Below are 17083 nucleotides of genomic sequence, written 5' to 3' on the forward strand. Positions count from 1 at the left end.
GGACTGGAGGAAGATATAGGGTTGAATTTTACCAGCTTGCTGCACTCCGCAGCAGCGTGCTGTGTGAGCCTTCCTACATGGGTGCCGCCGCACAGGCCTCACGATATTACGCGCGGAGGCGGAGCAACCGCTCCCAATGACGTAGTGGGGGCGCCCGCCGTGTCCCTGGCAACGGCGTCCGGCGCCACCTTTAAAGGGCTTTAAGCCCTTAACAAAGATTTAAATTTTAAAAAGTGTAGTAGTAATAATTTTTATTAAATAAATACTTCTGTGATGGAGGCCCTTCCCCAAACCCTCCCAATGGTCTTTGCATTAACAGAACTTATTAACAGAACTTACTTTATGCCTGACCCGAACTTTCCCCCCTAGCCTTCTCGCATTTGCCCATCAACACCTTCCCACCATCCCCACAGCCAATAAAAATTGTTTTCCCCGCTCCCCCACCTCTCGCACACTGAAAACTTTACTCCTCCCCCCTCCCCACCAGGTTCTCGCCTCTGAACGGAGTTCCACATATGCCCGAGGTGCAATTGGTGGCTGTAAAATTGCTGTGGGACGGCCGTTGCCAGCAGGTAAGTTCATTTACATCTTTTTAAGGTTAATTTAAATATTTAGATGAAGGCCCCGCCGCCAAGCGGCGGACAGACTGCACCAAGGTCCCACCGCCGCCAGTAATATGAGGCGGGCCTTTCTCGTCGTCGGGGGTTGAGGCAGGCCTCTCCCCGCAGAATTTTACCAGGCCCCCTGGTGCGACCCATGGTGTAGAGGGGCCTGGTAAAATGCAGCCCATATAGTGGGGTTCCCCAGGGGTCTGTATTAGGAACCACGGCTTTTCTTGATCTTTAATAACGACCTAGACTAGGGGGTGAAGGGCAAAATTTGTGGATAACACAAAACTTGGAAGTATCGTGAACTCGAGGAGGATAGTGATAAACTTCAAGAGGACATAGGCAGGCTGGTGGAATGGGCGGACACCTGACAAATGAAATATAATGCAGAGAAGTGTGAAGCGATACATTTTGGTAGGAAGAATGAGGAAAGGCAATATAAATTGAAGGGTACAATTCTAAAGTGGGTGCAGGAACTAAAAGGTCTGAGGGTATAAATGCACAAATTGTTGAAGGTGGCAGGGCAAGGTTGAGAAAGCTGTTAATAAGGCATACGAGATCCACCAAGCAGTGTTTCGACACGTATACTTTTGCCTGCCACTTTGGTACTTTCCATATTTGGAAGGGTCATGAGAATGTCAAGTGCATTCCAGAAGATCTTCAGGAAGCAATTTATTAAACCTGGACATGGTAGCCAATTTGTGGTACATATAAGGGCACAAGTTTTTGTTATATGAAGACTTGGCCTGCTTATGGAAACCACTTTTTTGTTGCAAGTACAAGGCAAAAGTAAGCCTGAACTGTAACAGTCACCATGTGGGAAATCATGGGGCCGACGCAAGTTCTATAAGTCTGCAGAATTATATTTGAGGATAGAAAGGCACTACACCAAATGTTCTGCCCTAGATTATCACATCTATACTTTTTTTTCCCACTGAAAATCACAGAAGTACATACATGAGAGGCATTAAAGAATCAGTAGAGTTCACTGACCTAAAACGTTAACTCTGTTTCTCTCTCCACAGATGCTGCCAGACCTGCTGAGTATTTCCAGCACTTGGTTTTTATTTCAGATTTCCAGCATCCACAATATTTTGCTTTTAGATCAGTAGAGTTCTGTTGCTTCACCATCCCATGGATTTCAACTATCAAGTCTAAAAATCTTATAAAATGTACCTTCTCTCTTGAAAAAAGAACTTAGGTTATCAGCCCAACTCAATCTTACAAAAATCATTGAAAGCTTATTTATAGAACAGCACTTTATCAATTCAGAAAGTATTTTGAACTCATATTACATGATAAAACCCAATTTATTGCAACACCATTAAATATAGCAATTGAAAACCAATCTGTTAATTAGTACAAAAAAACTTAAATGTAGCCAAGATAAGATACTGTCAGGCACTGGCATCATCACACTCCTCGGACTATCTGGTTCTGTATTTTCACTGATTTTAAAATGTAAAATGTCATCTTTCCTCTAGTACTCTCTTCCTCTAATAATGGGCACTAGCATTTATTTACAGAATCAAGAAGGTATGGCGTTTTGGATGAATTATACTCAAACTGATGCTTTTAAAAAAAATATAGTATCTGGTTATTTTTTCATTTGTATACGGCTACAACAATGAAGGAAGGGCATTGCTGTAGAAGGTTACTACCTAGAGTGATACAAGTGAAACTGAAGCTAAAATACTCAAACTACTTAGCTTTGCAAAACATTTGCAGTTCGTGAAGTGGATTAATGAGACAATCATGTGACAGCATACATTACAACACAATGGAAAGCACTGGAATTGCCTGTGGAAAACATTTTCTTCCAAACACAATGTGATATGTTTTCCTGGCATCTCTTTGGTTACCTAATTATAATTGAACAATAAAAACAATTAGAAGTATTGTGTTTTCTTAATGATAACTTACAATCTCAGGGCTGAGGGGTGCACCTCTGGGAGAAGTGGCTTCTGGAGAGGGGTTGACGAATATGGTGTGAAGGCAGGTGAGTGAGAATGATCAAAAAATGAATGCGCATGTAAAGCAAAAATGTTTTTACCTCTTCCAAAAAGTCCTTTATAATTTCTTATCTACTCTCTTTCTTTCGCCCTCTTTGTTTCCAATATCAATGCCATTTTATTCAACAAGTGCGATCATGTTTTATCTCCATTTTTGTTTTCAAAAACATCCCTTCTCCCAGTGCCACTGGTAATCGATAACTTAGCTAGCCTGACAACTGCATATGCTGCTGGAACCTAGTGACTGTAGATTTGAAAAGTACTCATCATGTTCTTGGACCAGCTAAGTTTTGGGCAACCATGCAGTTCCGCCAGGGCCACTTGGCTCCAGACCTCATTACAGCCTTATCCAAACATGGACCAAAAAGTTAAATTCCAGAGGTAAGGGGAGAGTGACTACCCTTGACATCAAGGCAGCATTTAACTGAATGTGGCATCAAGGATCTCTAGCAAAATTGAAGTCAATGGGAATCAAGGGGAAACTCTCATTGGTTGGAGACATACTTGTGGTTGATGTTACAAGAGTTTTGTTTTTGTGTTGGAAGCTTAGAACTCTGTATGTTTTTAAAAATTGAGGATAGGATTTTTCTCTGTGGACATTGATTGCTGAAACTTGGTGGGTTTGAACTAAGTGAATTACACAGACTGCAAGGTACCTGTTTACGAGCAACTCAGCAATGGAATGACAGGTCAAGATTTATGAAAGTCATGTGACTGGATTGTTGAAGTTAGTTTCACTTTTGTATTATGAAAAGACCAGTGAGTTGGACAAGGAGCAGGCAGTTGATGAAGTGTCACTGACCTGAAATGTTAACTCTGCTTGTTTCTCCACAGATGCTGCCAGACCTGCTGAGTATTTCCAGCATTTCTAGTTTTTATTCCCACATTTGAAATGTGGCTGTGATCTGCCTGGAGGGAGAAAAAGACTCAGGAAAAAAAGAGTTACTTCTCTCTGTAGAGGAAGACTGCTTTTCAGAGAAGAAACCCCTGTATGTCAGAGGTAGCAGATTCCTATTGCCTCCAGTCTTTGAAGAATCCCTGCCTCAAGAGTGGTTCCTGCTGCCTCCTGTGTTTTGGGAGATCCTGAAATCTGAAGAAAGCTTCTACTGCTAGACTGCTGCTTCAAAACCCAAGGAGACCTGTTGCTAGAACCTGCTGGAAGACCTGTGTGATGCTTTCTGCAGTTAAATTGCCATGAATACCTACCCATCACAGACTGTTCATCAACCTCACCTGGAGAGACTTCGAGTGGCATCCGACTATTTGACTCTGGGACACCTCACCAGATCGAAGACATCCTACCAGAACGTGATAAACTCAATCATTTTTTTTTCTTTTTATTCCTAAGAAAAAGCTGTAAACCAAAAAAAACTTTTCCTTGGTTAACCAGGGACGTATGTGTGTGTGCATGAGGGCTAAGGAACTTAGGATTTTTTCGCATACAGATTTATCTCGTTAGTAGTTAAGACCTATTATTTCTTTTCTAATAAATAGTTAATGTTGCTGTTGTTTAAAGAAACCTGATTTGGTGTGCTTTATCCTGGGGGACAAATAAAGTCTTTAATTTGGCTAATCTTCGGTAGGTGGGAAACTTTATTTGATATGCTATGACCTGTGGAGTAGTGGGACTGAATTAACAGTGCATTACTCCTGCCTTGGTCATAACACAAAGGAAGATGGTTATGGTTGTTGCAGGCCAATCATCGCAGCTCCAGGTCCTCGTAGCAGGAGTTCCTCAAGGTAGTGTCTGAGGTCCAATCACCTTCAGCTGCTTCATCAATGACCTCCCCTCCAACATAAGGGGGGATGTTCACTGATGATTGCACACTGTTCAGTAACATTTGCAACTCCTCAGAAACTAAAGCAGTCCATGTCACCACACAAGAAGACCTAGACAACATTCAGGCTTGGCCTGACAAATAGCAAGTGTTACAAGAGTGCTTCTTTTTTTTTGTAAAATATGTTTTTAAGAGCTTATAGTTGAATTATGGACATTGATTCATCTGGAAGCTTGAAGAGATGCTGCACTTTGTGTGTTTTTTTAAAAAGAGGTCACCAGAAGGTTTCCTGGACTTGGCTTGCAAACAAGCCCTTGCTGGAAGGCACCTGTTTTCAGATAAAGGGGCTTGTTGTTTTGACTTGGGAAGATGTTTACAAAGAACTGACAGATCAAGATTTATAGAGGTCAAGAGGCTTGACTTCTGGAATGTTTTTGGTTTCACTTTGAATGGTTAAAAAAGACAGTTGGTTTTTGCCTGCCAAGAAAGCCCAGCTTATCTCTCTCTCGGAAAGAAACCCTACATATCCAGTGTGCCAATCTCCTCTTTCCTCCTGTATTTGAAGAAACCCTGTGTATCGAATATGTGGGAACTGAAACCCCTATTGCTGCATTTCTGCTGTAAGGCCTACCTGAAACCTCTGTTGCTGCATTTCTTGGAAAGCCTACCCAAACTGATCTTCAACATAGCCTGGAAAGAACTGTTCTTGGAAGATCCCAGTGACAGCCATCTAAACACACTTGGGAGGCCAAACCAAAACAAAGGACATCTTTCCATGTCTTCTTTTTTTTCAAGAATGAGCAAGTATGAAGCCTAAGTGTTTCTTTTTGTCTTTTTTTTGTAACAGAGCTCCAAAACCAAAATCCCTTTTTATTTTTATGGTTTACCGATATGTATGTATATGCGTGTGTGTGTATGTGTGTGTGAGGGGCTAAGGTAAAAAGGGAACTGTTATACTTCAATCTGTGTGTTTATGCTTTGCTTCGTTATTGGTCAAGACTTGTTTTATAATAAACTGATAATTTTGCTGTTTATTAAAGAAACCTGGTTGGTGTGTTTTATTCTGGGATAAAAATAGAGCCTATGATTAACCATATCAGTAAGTGGGAAAAAAAATAAATTTATGTTGTGACCTGTGGAGAAGTGGGACAAGAATAAACAGTGCACGCCTCCCACCTCAGTTGTAACACAAATAACCTTCGTGCCACACAAATGCTAGGCAATTACCATCCCCAACAAGAGACAATCTAACCATCTCCCTTTGACATTCAACGGCATTAACATAGCTGAATACCCCACCAACATCCTGGGGGTTGACCAGAATCTGAACTAGATCAGCCATATAAATACTGTGGCTACAAAAGCAAGTCAGAGGCAGGGAATTCTGTGGCAAGGAACTCACCTCCTGACTCCCCAAAGCCTGTCCACCATCTACAAGGCACAAGTCAGGAGTGTGATGGAATACTCTCCACTTGCCTGGATGAGTACAGCTCCAACAACATTCAAGAAGCTCAACACCATCCAAGACAAAGCAGCCCACTTGATTGGCAATCCATCCACCATCTTAACCATTCACTCCCTCCAGTGATTCAAGAAGGTGTCTGACCACTCCCTGCTCAAGGGCAATTAGATGATCCACAGGTGAATTTTTATTTCCCTCTTTCCTTGTGTGAGTGCCCCAGACCATGCAGAGATTGACAATTCGCTGAAACATGTTTTGACCCACTGTACATATTCACTGCTGAAATCATCTATTTTCCAACTCCCTTCCTCCACAATCCCAAAATGTGTTGCTCAATACTGAAACTCTCCAATATAGCATCTCATGGCATCTCTTCGCAGACAACGATTTTCGGAAGGTTGTAGTCATCGGTTGCAGGCCTGCTGTGGGCCAGTCAGGCCTATCCGTGACTGGCAGGTTCTGCCACAGCGGGTGCAAGCGAAGGTGTAGTTGCTGCAGGGGGCAATTGGATCTATCCTTCTCCTTTTCTCTTTCCTGCTGGTTCTTCACTCAGTCTCAAAGGTATCTATAGCCCTCCTGATGTAGCATCTCCAGGCATCACAATCTATGGCCTGCGCTTCCCACTGGCAATGGTTGATGTGGCACAGAGATTGACTTCTTCAGGGAGTTCTTGAAATATTTGCATGGGGCCCTCTGTTCTGTTTACCAATCGTCAGCTCTCCGTACAACACAATCTTGGGCAGGTGATTGTCGTCCAACTGGGCAACGTGACCCACCCAATGCAGTTGGCTTTGCAGGAGGATGGCCTCGATGCTGGTGATGTTGGCTATTTCTAGGACTTCAATGTTTGTGATGCGGTCCTACCAGCGGATTTTGAGGATGCTGCGGAGGCAGCTCTGATGGAAGTGCTCTAGAAGGCGTACATGATGGTGGTATAGGACCCATGACTTGGCACCATACAGAAGGGTGGGTGAGGACTATGGCTTTGTACACTTTGAATTTGGTCTGTGCTCTGAGGTTGTGGTTGCTCCACATTCGTTTGTAGAGTCTACCAAAAGTACTGTTTGCTTTTGAAATTCTATTGTCCACCTCCTTGTCTATGGTGACATCAAAAGAGATGTCGCTCCCCAAATAGGTAAATTGCTTGACAGTATTGAGCTCGGTTCCCTTGATGACAATGCTTGGTGGTCTATATTCTTCTTGTAGGGGTGTAGGCTGATGTAGGAATTCAGTTTTATTCCAACTGATTCTTAGTCAGAAGTGTTGTACGGCCTCAGAAAAACATGTTGTTATATGTTGCAGGTCTGACTGAATGTGGGCCAGGACAGAATTGTCATCGGCGAAAAGAGGTTCACGGATGAGTTTTTCTTCTGTCTTTGTGTGATCCTGAAGACGCCCAAGGTCGAATAGGCCTCCAGCAGTCCGGAAGCATACGTAAACTCCCTCCTTAAGGTCTTCTGTTGCCTGCTGCAACACCATACTGAACAAGATGGTGAATAAGGTCAGGGCCAGTACACATCCCTGCTTCACGCCATTGGAGATTCATAAGGGACTCGAGAAGACGCTGTTTTGCTTGACTTGTCTGTGGTAATTTTCATGAAACTGCTTCACCATGGCCAGGAACCTAGGTGGGTATCCAAGTTTTTCAAGCATTTTTCAAAGCCCACCTCTGCTCACAGCGTCAAATACCTTGGTGAGGTCTACGAAAGTGACGTAAAGGCCTTTGTTTCGCTCACGACACTTTTCTTGTGTGAGTGCAAATACCATGTCTGTGATGCCTCTGTTTGCTCTGAAACCGCACTGACTCTCTGGGAGGTTTTATTCCGCAATGGTAGGCACAAGCTTGTTTGGTAGTATTCTTCCCAGCAATAGAAAGGAGGGTGATCCCAAGGTAGTTGAAGCAGTCTGACTTTTCTCCTTGGTTTTTATACAAGCATATGATAATGATATCACAAAGATCCCGTCAAATCCTGCCCTGTTCCTAGCAGGGTGAAAAACTAATTGAGTTTGGTGTATAGGGCAGGGCCACCATGCTTCTAGGATTCGGGTGGAATTCCATCGACTCCGGGTGCTTTGTTGCCCTTCATCTGGGTGATGGCAGTCACAGTTTCCTCCAGAGTTGGGCTCTCATCCAGTTCTTCTTTGACAGGTTGTTGTTGGATGCGATTGATGGCAGTGTCATGCACTGTGCACTTGGTGCTGAAGAGTGTTTCAAAGTGCTCCGACCAGTGATCCAGGAATGACTCCTTGTCAGTGTGTAGGGTCTTGCCATCAGGGGGGTTTAGGTTTGATATGCTGATCCATAGTGTTATGAAAGTACTTCCAATTTTTTTATATTTTGTGAAGACTCGTGTTTTGAAATTGTGGAAATGGATTCCTTTGGAGGACTGAAGAGATTACATTGAGGCTAGACTTTTTTTTAATGGTCAATGGAAGGACTTTTGGGACTTGGTTTAGAAACACACTTACTGTAAGTCACATGTCTTCAGCTAAGTAAACAGCGAGAGCCTTGGTGATTAGGTGAAGTTGTTTACAGAGAATGACATGTCAAGATTTATGGTGGTCAAAGTTGGTTTCGTTTTGGATATTGTGTTGAGTCAGTTGGCGGGGTCAGCCTGCTAAGAAAGATTAGTTCATCCCTTCTCCACCTCTCTGCGAAACCCTGAGTACTGGGTACTGCCTGTGCGGAGTTTGCAAGTTCTCCCTGTGACCGCGTGGATTTTCGCTGGGTGCTCCGGTTTCCTCCCACAGCCAAAGACTTGCAGGTTGATAGGTAAATTGGCCATTATAAATTTCCCCAAGTATAGGTAGGGGAAGTGAGGGAAGGTGGGGATGTGGTAGGAATATGGGATTAATGTAGGATTGGTATAAATGGGTGGTTGATGGTCGGCACAGACTCGGTGGGCTGAAGGCCCTGTTTCAGTGTTGTATCTCTAAATAAATAAATAAATAATCCAACATGTGATAGCTGAAACCCCTGATGCCACATTTTTCCTGGAAAGCCTGCCAGACTAATCCTCTACATCGGCTGAAGAGAACTCCAAAAGATCCCAGTGACAGCCGTCTACGCGTATGTAAGACGCCAGAATAAAGGGAAAACTCATATCATTCCACATCGTCTCCTTTTCCTTCAAGAATTAACAAGTATTTGGCCTTTTTGCAAAGAGATCTCTGCAGAGAAAATGTCTTTATTTTTTCTGCAACTGGTGTGTGTGTGTGTGTGTGTGTTGGGCTAAGTTAGAAGGGAACTTTCATATTTCAATCTGTGTGTTAATGCTTTGCATCTTTCTGAATAAGTCTTGTTTTATAATTAATAAACGATAAAATCGTCAATTTAAGAAACTTGGGTTGGTGAATTTTATTCTGAAATAAAAAGATAATTGGCTGTATCGGTAACTGGGTAAACATTTAAATATATGCTGTGACCCATGCAGAAGTGGAACTAGAGAAAGACAGTGCACTTCCTCCAGCCTCAGTTGTAACAATTGACAGATTTTAGTACTTCATAGAATCTTATGTTGCCAGTATCAGTGTACAGTTGAGTTTTTCCGCAAGTGCGATCCACCATTTTGGATGTTCCTCAGTTTACATTGAAGCATGCTACATGCTTGACGGTAGGCTGGCCGGCTGAGCCAGTTGAGCTGACCTTTTTATTGTTAGCAGATCTTGAATTTCCTTGTCATTTTCATCAAACCAGTCCCTATTCTTCTTGGTGCTGGGTCCGATGACCTTGTTGGAAGTATCCAGTACTGCAGCTTTGATGTGTTCCCAGAGTTCTTCTGGAGTGGAATCAGCAGTGAGATCAGGGTGTTCCGATTTACTTGTACTTCTTTCAATGTAGTATACTGTATTCGCTGCTCACAGTGTGGTCTCCTCTACATTGGGGAGACCAAGCGCAGACTGGGTGACCGCTTTGCGGAACATCTCCGCTCAGTCCGCAAGCAGGACCTTGAGCTTCCGGTTGCTTGCCATTTCAACACTCCCCCCTGCTCTCATGCTCACATCTCTGTCCTGGGATTGCTGCAGTGTTCCAGTGAACATCAACGCAAGCTCGAGGAACAGCATCTCATCTACCGATTAGGCACACTTCAGCCTGCCGGACTGAACATTGAGTTCAATAATTTCAGAGCATGACAGCCCCCCATTTTACTTTCATTTTTAGTTAGTTTTTCTTCCTTTTTTTTACATCCTTTTTTACATTTTTTACAATCCTTTTTTTTTTTCCCATTTATTTCATTTCATCTTAGTTTGTTCAGTTTGCTTACCCACTGTTTTTTTCAGGTTTTTTTCAGGTTTGCACTTGCTGCTGTTCAACAATCAGTGTATTTACACCTAATCTGTACTAATGCTTTGTCTTTCAACACACCATTAACATATTGTTTGCCTTTGCTCCGTGACCTTTTGATCAGCTATGTGGCCTGGTCCAATCTGCACCTTCTCCTTTGTTATCTCTTGCCCCACCCCCACCTCACTTGCTTATAATCTGTGACTTTTCTAATATTTCTCAGTTCCGAAGAAGGGTCACTGACCCGAAACGTTAACTCTGCTTCTCTTTCCACAGATGCTGCCAGACCTGCTGAGTGATTCCAGCATTTCTTGTTTTTGTTTCAGGGTGTTCCGGTCTGGTCTGTAAGGTTGCTTGATATCTATCACTGCGAGATGAGATTTGCACGTTGCCCACCCAAAACTCTTTTGATGGGGTGTTCAGATAGAGGTATTCTTGTATTTTCAGTCAGCTGCAACCAATTTGTAGGACGGATTGGAATCACTGGTCCTCATCCACACCCAACTCTCTCTGCTGGCTCCAAGCTCAACACCCCGGTACACCGTCTCAGCTGACGGGCGAAACGTAGTGAGCGGAGAAATGAAGAACATGACACCACCTGGACAGCTGTCTTTCTTGATAAAGATAACAACCAGGGCTGAAGGATTCCAAGCTGCTCAAGTGACCATCATGTTCTAGACCAAAGGTGTACCACCTATTGCGTGGACTATGGTTGTTGGTATACCAGCTATGGATAAAATAGCAAGGGAAGGTGGGTCCCTTCAAGCCTTGGTCAGCAACCCACCTAGGAGAGGGAATCTCTGATTCCAAACCTACGGCTTGGAAGCCTCGTTGCTGCCGTCCTAGTTCACTGGGCCACAACAGATGAATTCCAGCCTTAAAGTGGGGGGGGGGCGTCAGTCAGCGCAAACTGTACTCCACCTTAAAGCACCACTGCGCAGGCAGGAAGGAAAGATCCACCCCAACTGCAACTCAACAAGTAAGTCCTGTAGCAATGGGAAAGGGGCAAAAATGGCAGGTGCAAGATGACACTGGCAGCCATATTCCAATCCTGCATGCAGGCGGCTCAGCATATTGTCCGTTTTGTTGATGACCTACAGACGACATCATCACCCGGTAGCAGCCTGAGCGACCAAGCAGCCTTTTTGAAGGACAGCACTGCTTGCTCCTGAATTTGAGAGGGGCTAGTAAAGGTGGCCAAGACAAATGCTCGTCTCCCCATCACCCAGTTGGCTTGCCGCGGTCAACGGGCATCTCTTAATGCAGTCAAACTGCGACAGAGAAGAAAAAACAAACTCCTAACCTTGCTTCAAAAGGTGGGAAAAGAAAGATTCTGAAACTCACCTGCTGGAATGTGAGAACAGTGCTCGACTCTGGTGAAAGCAGCCGCCCCCAACAATGCTCAGCCCTGGTGGCCCATAAGCTAGCCGGATTAGATGTCGATAAAGCGGCCCTGAGTGAGGTCCGCTTCTCGGAGCAAGGCAGCCTGATAGAACACAACGCTGGCTACACCCTCTATTGGTCAGGTAGACCTCAAGGTGAACAACGTCGCTTTGGTGTCGGCTTCATGATGAAGAAGACTATCGCCACTAAACTTTCAAGCCTGCCAATCGGCCATTCCGAACGCATTATGCACCTGTATCTCCCCTTCCAAGACCAGCAGCATGCAACTCTCATCAGCGTTTATGCTCCAACTCTGAAGGCTAACCCAGCTGACAAAGACAAGTTCTACACAGATCTCCGTGAACTCATCCAGAATGCCCAAGGACAAAATTGTCGTCCTTGGCAATTTCAACGCCAGAGTGGGCCGTGACAGCCTGGCATGGAAGGGAGTGCTCGGAAATCATGCAGTTAGAAACTGCAATGAAAACGGACGTCTACTCTTGGAACTCTGTGCAGAAAAGCAGTGGTCCCTAACCAACAACTTCTTTCAACAAAAAGAAGGCTTCAAGACCACATGGATGCATCCCGGCTCTAAACACTGGCAACTGATAGATTACATCTTGGTGCGCCAATGTGACCTAAAGGACGTCCTGCATACTAGAGTCATGCCCAGTGCTAACTGTCATACAGGCCACCGGCTCGTTCGCTCAAAGCTGAATTTCCATTTCAAGCCTAAGCCCATCAAATATAGCATAGTAGTCAATTTAAAGACACAATACTCCTGCTTTCTAGAGTGATAATTGCCATTAAGGAACATATTACCAGATCGCTGACCCAGAGTTGTCGTGAGTACTCCATCTCCATACAAAACACTGCTTTTTAAAAAAAAAACAGGGCTGGTATTTTAATATCACATATTTAGCCTAATGCATTTTCCTCCCTACCATTGTGATCCTCGAGCTGGTAAGTAGGAAAGGCAGCTCCCCCACAACTCGAACTACAAAACCACTCTAGGCTGCTGAGAGGCATGTGTCCATATAAAGATGAATGCAGGGGAGGTTTGAATATTCCAATAGAGCTCCTGCAGTTTTATTTTTCAGTAAGGCACCTCCAGTGGAATTACTTGCTGTCACCTTTTCGAACATTAACAATTAATAGAGAGTAAAGCATGTAGCTGGGTGAATCACTTTGAGCTTCAAGGTCAGGTTGTAAAGTTGACCCAGGCAAAACTCAAATCCAATCCAACCTGGCAACTTACTTTGAACATGCCATCTCCCACTAAGATACATCAATCACAAACCAGAACAGAGGACAATGAACATCTAACCCCACACAAACAAGAACAGGAACAATGTATCTTACAACTCACAGAACCTCATTCCTTACATAAGCAAAAGAATTCCTCAGCTATCTGCATCCACAGCTTCCCTCAGACGGCTTCCTGCTGCAGGCTCTGCTGATTTCCTGCAGACTCTCCAATCAACTCTCCAGACATCCCAACAGTAGCATCGGGGCTAAACTCCAGACTTCCTGCTAGCGCCTTCTGGACTGGCAGTATTTCCCTGGTGGATGCTCTCTGCTCCCAAATGATAATCCAGACGTTTTCTGAAGGACACACTCAAGTATCCCTCCCTTGGACTCCTAGATAACACAATAGCACAGAACATCACCACAAACAATTCCGCATGGTTATGTTTTATTTGTGGCAGGGCTAAGACAAGACTGCTCTTCCAGCTCTTTGCCTCATTTAACAAAATAGGTAAAATCGCATCACATTTTCCTTAGAGAAACCAGAGATCCCTTTTAAAGGATGATGCTTGATGCTGGTGCTGATGCTACAGCAGGTCCAAGCAAAAAGGTTTGGGTGGCTCTCGATTTGTGTGCCAATTCAGATACCTGCTTGTAACATTCTTTGTCTTTCTTTCTTGGGCCTCCTTGTCTCGAGAGACAATGGGTAAGCGCCTGGAGGTGGTCAGTGGTTTGTGAAGCAGCACCTGGAGTGGCTATAAAGGCCAATTCTAGAGTGACAGACTCTTCCACAGGTGTTGCCGATAAAATTGGTTGTCGGGGCTGTTTCACAGTTGGCTCTCTCCTTACACTTCTGTCTTTTTTCCTGCCAACTGCTAAGTCTTTTCTTCTTGCTTGTAACATTAAATACCCGAATTTCACCATGATTCCAGACCCCATTGAATATTATTTTAATGCTATCCTTAAGCCCTTATTTCACAGAACTGACTAGGTGACATTCTTGAATGTGGTGCATTAAAAAACTATTGCCACTACCCCTTGCCACTTCTGTCCTCTTGGAGCCGTTTCCTGTAGAGTGGACAGTGGCATTCTTGCTACATATTTTGTCTGATGCACAGTAACTGACTGAAGAAATCTAGTTTTTCAAAAATATATTGCAATAGAAATAGAACTGTGCATGCAAATTGATTGTGTCGCCACAGTACTTTTTCTCCAACTCATCTTCAGGCAACAGCTAAGGTACAAAGGGGAAAGCCCCAGAGAAGTGCAAGGCAGCAAGGAAATGAAAGAAGGAAGAAAGAACTTGCATTTAGTTCGTGCCTTTCATTTCACCAGGATGTCCCAAAGTGCTTCACAACCAATTAATTCATTTTGAAGTGTATTCACAGTGTTATGTAGCCAAAAACAGCAGCTAATTTGCTCAGATCAAGGTCCCACAAATAGCAACAAGATAAATGACCAGATAAAGGTGCAGGGTAGGAAGAGAAATATTTTCTAGAGAGGCTCTTGCAACAATTGGATAGGAACGAGTGGAATCAAGGCAAGGCAATGCCACTGAGCAACACAATGCAGGTGAGGCTTTGAAGGAGGATGGTGCAGTCGACTGTGTGGTAGGCTGAAGAGTGGATGAGGAAGACGAGAAAATAAGGCACCACAGTCACCGTTGATATAATTTGTGACTTTGATTAGGGCTCATTCAGCATTGTGGCAGGATCGGAAACCTGACTGGGTAATTCAAACAAAGAGCTGCAGGAAGGTGGATACAGATTTGGGAGGCAACACATTGAGAGCTTTAGGGAGGAAATGGAAGTTGGAGAGAGGTCAAGGATGGATTTGAGAGAAAGAGACAATGACGGCTGCTTTGAAAAGGATGGCAGCAGTGCGGTGTCGACTAGTATGGGGACCAAAAGGGGACATTGGGCAGCCAGCACTACAGTTGGCAAGGGAGCAGGAACTAGGTCTCACAGACAAGACAAGCTCAGACAGGGCATGACAGGAGATAAGAAAGAAACTAGAGAAGGACACAGGACCAGGACTATGGCAAAAGGGGAACATTTGGGAGGTTGGATTGGTAGGCAAGAGGAAGGGATGGAAGCAGCAGGGATAGCTGAATGGATGATCCCAATCATAATGACAAGTTGGCCATGGGCATCTTGTAGTTATCGTTGGAGGGAAGAGGATAGGGGCTTAAGGAGACAACTAGTATTGGCGAAATTAATCCATCCGCGGGTCATCTTTGCTGCCAAGATGATCCTCAAGTAGAGGGCAAGTTTGGCAGAGGAGAGTGAAGCCCGTTGATGTGGTTTAATCACACGTTAGTGATGGATGGCTAAATCAGTCGTACGCCTGACATGTTCTTCTCTGAAACCCGTTGACTTGAGGGAAAAAATGATGCGGGTCACATAGGAGGAATCACCAGATGAGAGAAAGTAATACAAAAGAAAAATACTGCAGATACTGGAAATCTGTAATAAAAATAGAAACTGCTGGAAATACTCAGCACACCAGGCAACATCTGGACAGAGAAACAGAGTTAACGTTTCAAGCTGATGATCTTTCATCAGAACAGGAAAAAGTTAGAGATGTGACAGTTTTTAAACACGTACAAAGGCAAGGAAAGCAGGGAGGGGAAGAAAGATAATGATAAGATGGAAGGCAGGAGAGATTAAATGACAAAGGGATGATGGTGCAAGGCAAAAGGGGATGGTAATGGGACAAGTAGAGAAACAATAAAATGGGATTAGAGGAGGTGTATATAGGAATAGCAGAATTATTACCAACAGCTGCTGTCCAAAAAAAGGGGGCATTGGTTATGATCTGAAATTGTTGAATTCAATGTTGAGTCTGGAAGATCGTAAAGTACCTTATTGAAAGATGAGGTGCTGTTCCTTAAACTTACATCGAGCTTCACTGGAACAGGCTAGGAGATTGAGGACAGAGAGCTCAGAGTGGGATGGGGAAGAAAATTAAAATGACAAGCAACTGGAAGCTTGGGGTAACACTTATTGACTGAATGGAGGTGTTCCATAAAGCGATCACTCAATTTGCGCTGGATTCCCCAATGGGAACTCTATCATGGTTCTGGGAGGGAGGGAAAAAGAGAGTGTAAGTGTGGGAAATGGGACAGGCATGGTTGAGGGCCCTGTTGATCACTGTAGAGGGAGAATCCTCAGTTGAGGAAAAAGGACATGGGAGGCACTGGTATGGAAGGGGGCATTGTCAGCACAGATGTGGACAAACTAGAAGACTGGAATAGAGTCCTTATAGGAAGCAGGGTTGGGGAGGATGTATAGTCTAAGTAGCTGTGGGCCTCAGTGTCAACCAATATCTACTATCAGCCCAATCTATCGCCAGAAATGAAAGTAGTGAAGTCAAGCAAGGAAAGAGTTGGAGTTGGACCACGTGAAGACTAGGTGGAAACTGGAAGCAAAGTTGATGACATTTTCCAGTTTGGGGCGAGAGTAGGAAATGGCACTGATACAATCATCCATGTACTGGAGAAAGAGGTTAAGGAGGGGATCTAAGTAGAACTGGAACAAAGCATATTCCACAAAATGGTAGGCATAGCCAAGACCCACAGTTTTCCATAGCAACACCTTTTATCTGGAAGAAGTGCGTGGAGTCATAAGAGACGTTGTTCAATATAAGAACAAGTTCAGCTAGGCGGAGGAGGGTGATGGTAGATGGGGACCGAATGGGACTCCATTCAAGGAAGAAGCAGAGAGACCTCAAGCTGTCCTGGTAAGAGATGGATGTGTAGAGGGACTGAATGCGACAGTGAAAAAGATAAGAGAAAACTGGAAACTGTTGAATTAGTGGAGAACATCGGAGTCGTCGTGGATGTAGGTATGAGGAAACTGGACAAGGGAAGAAAAAATAGTCGACGTAGGAAGAAATCAGTTCCATGGGGCAAGAACAGGCTGCAACGAACTGAGAACAATTTATTTTGGAGAGACTAGGAGAATTCTTTTTTGCAGTGAGTTGTTACGATCTGGAATTCAGTGCCTGAAAGGGTGGTGGAAGCAGATTCAATAGTAACTTTCAGAAGAAAATTGGATATATACTTGAAAAGGGGACACTTAGAACATAGAACATTACAGCGCAGTACAGGCCCTTCAGCCCTCGATGTTGCGCCGACCTTGCAGTGGTATGAAGAGGTGGTGAGTGGGACTAATTGGACAGCTCAGAGTACTGGCACAGACATGATGGGCCGAATGGCCTCCTTCTGTGCTGTATGATTCTTAGGGTATCAAAGATGGAGTTAAGAGAGTGGTTGAACAGAACAGCAGCTGCAGAAATATCATGGT

The sequence above is a fragment of the Heterodontus francisci genome, chromosome 2, assembly GCF_036365525.1.
Source record: "Heterodontus francisci isolate sHetFra1 chromosome 2, sHetFra1.hap1, whole genome shotgun sequence".
NCBI classification, from domain to species: domain Eukaryota; kingdom Metazoa; phylum Chordata; class Chondrichthyes; order Heterodontiformes; family Heterodontidae; genus Heterodontus; species Heterodontus francisci.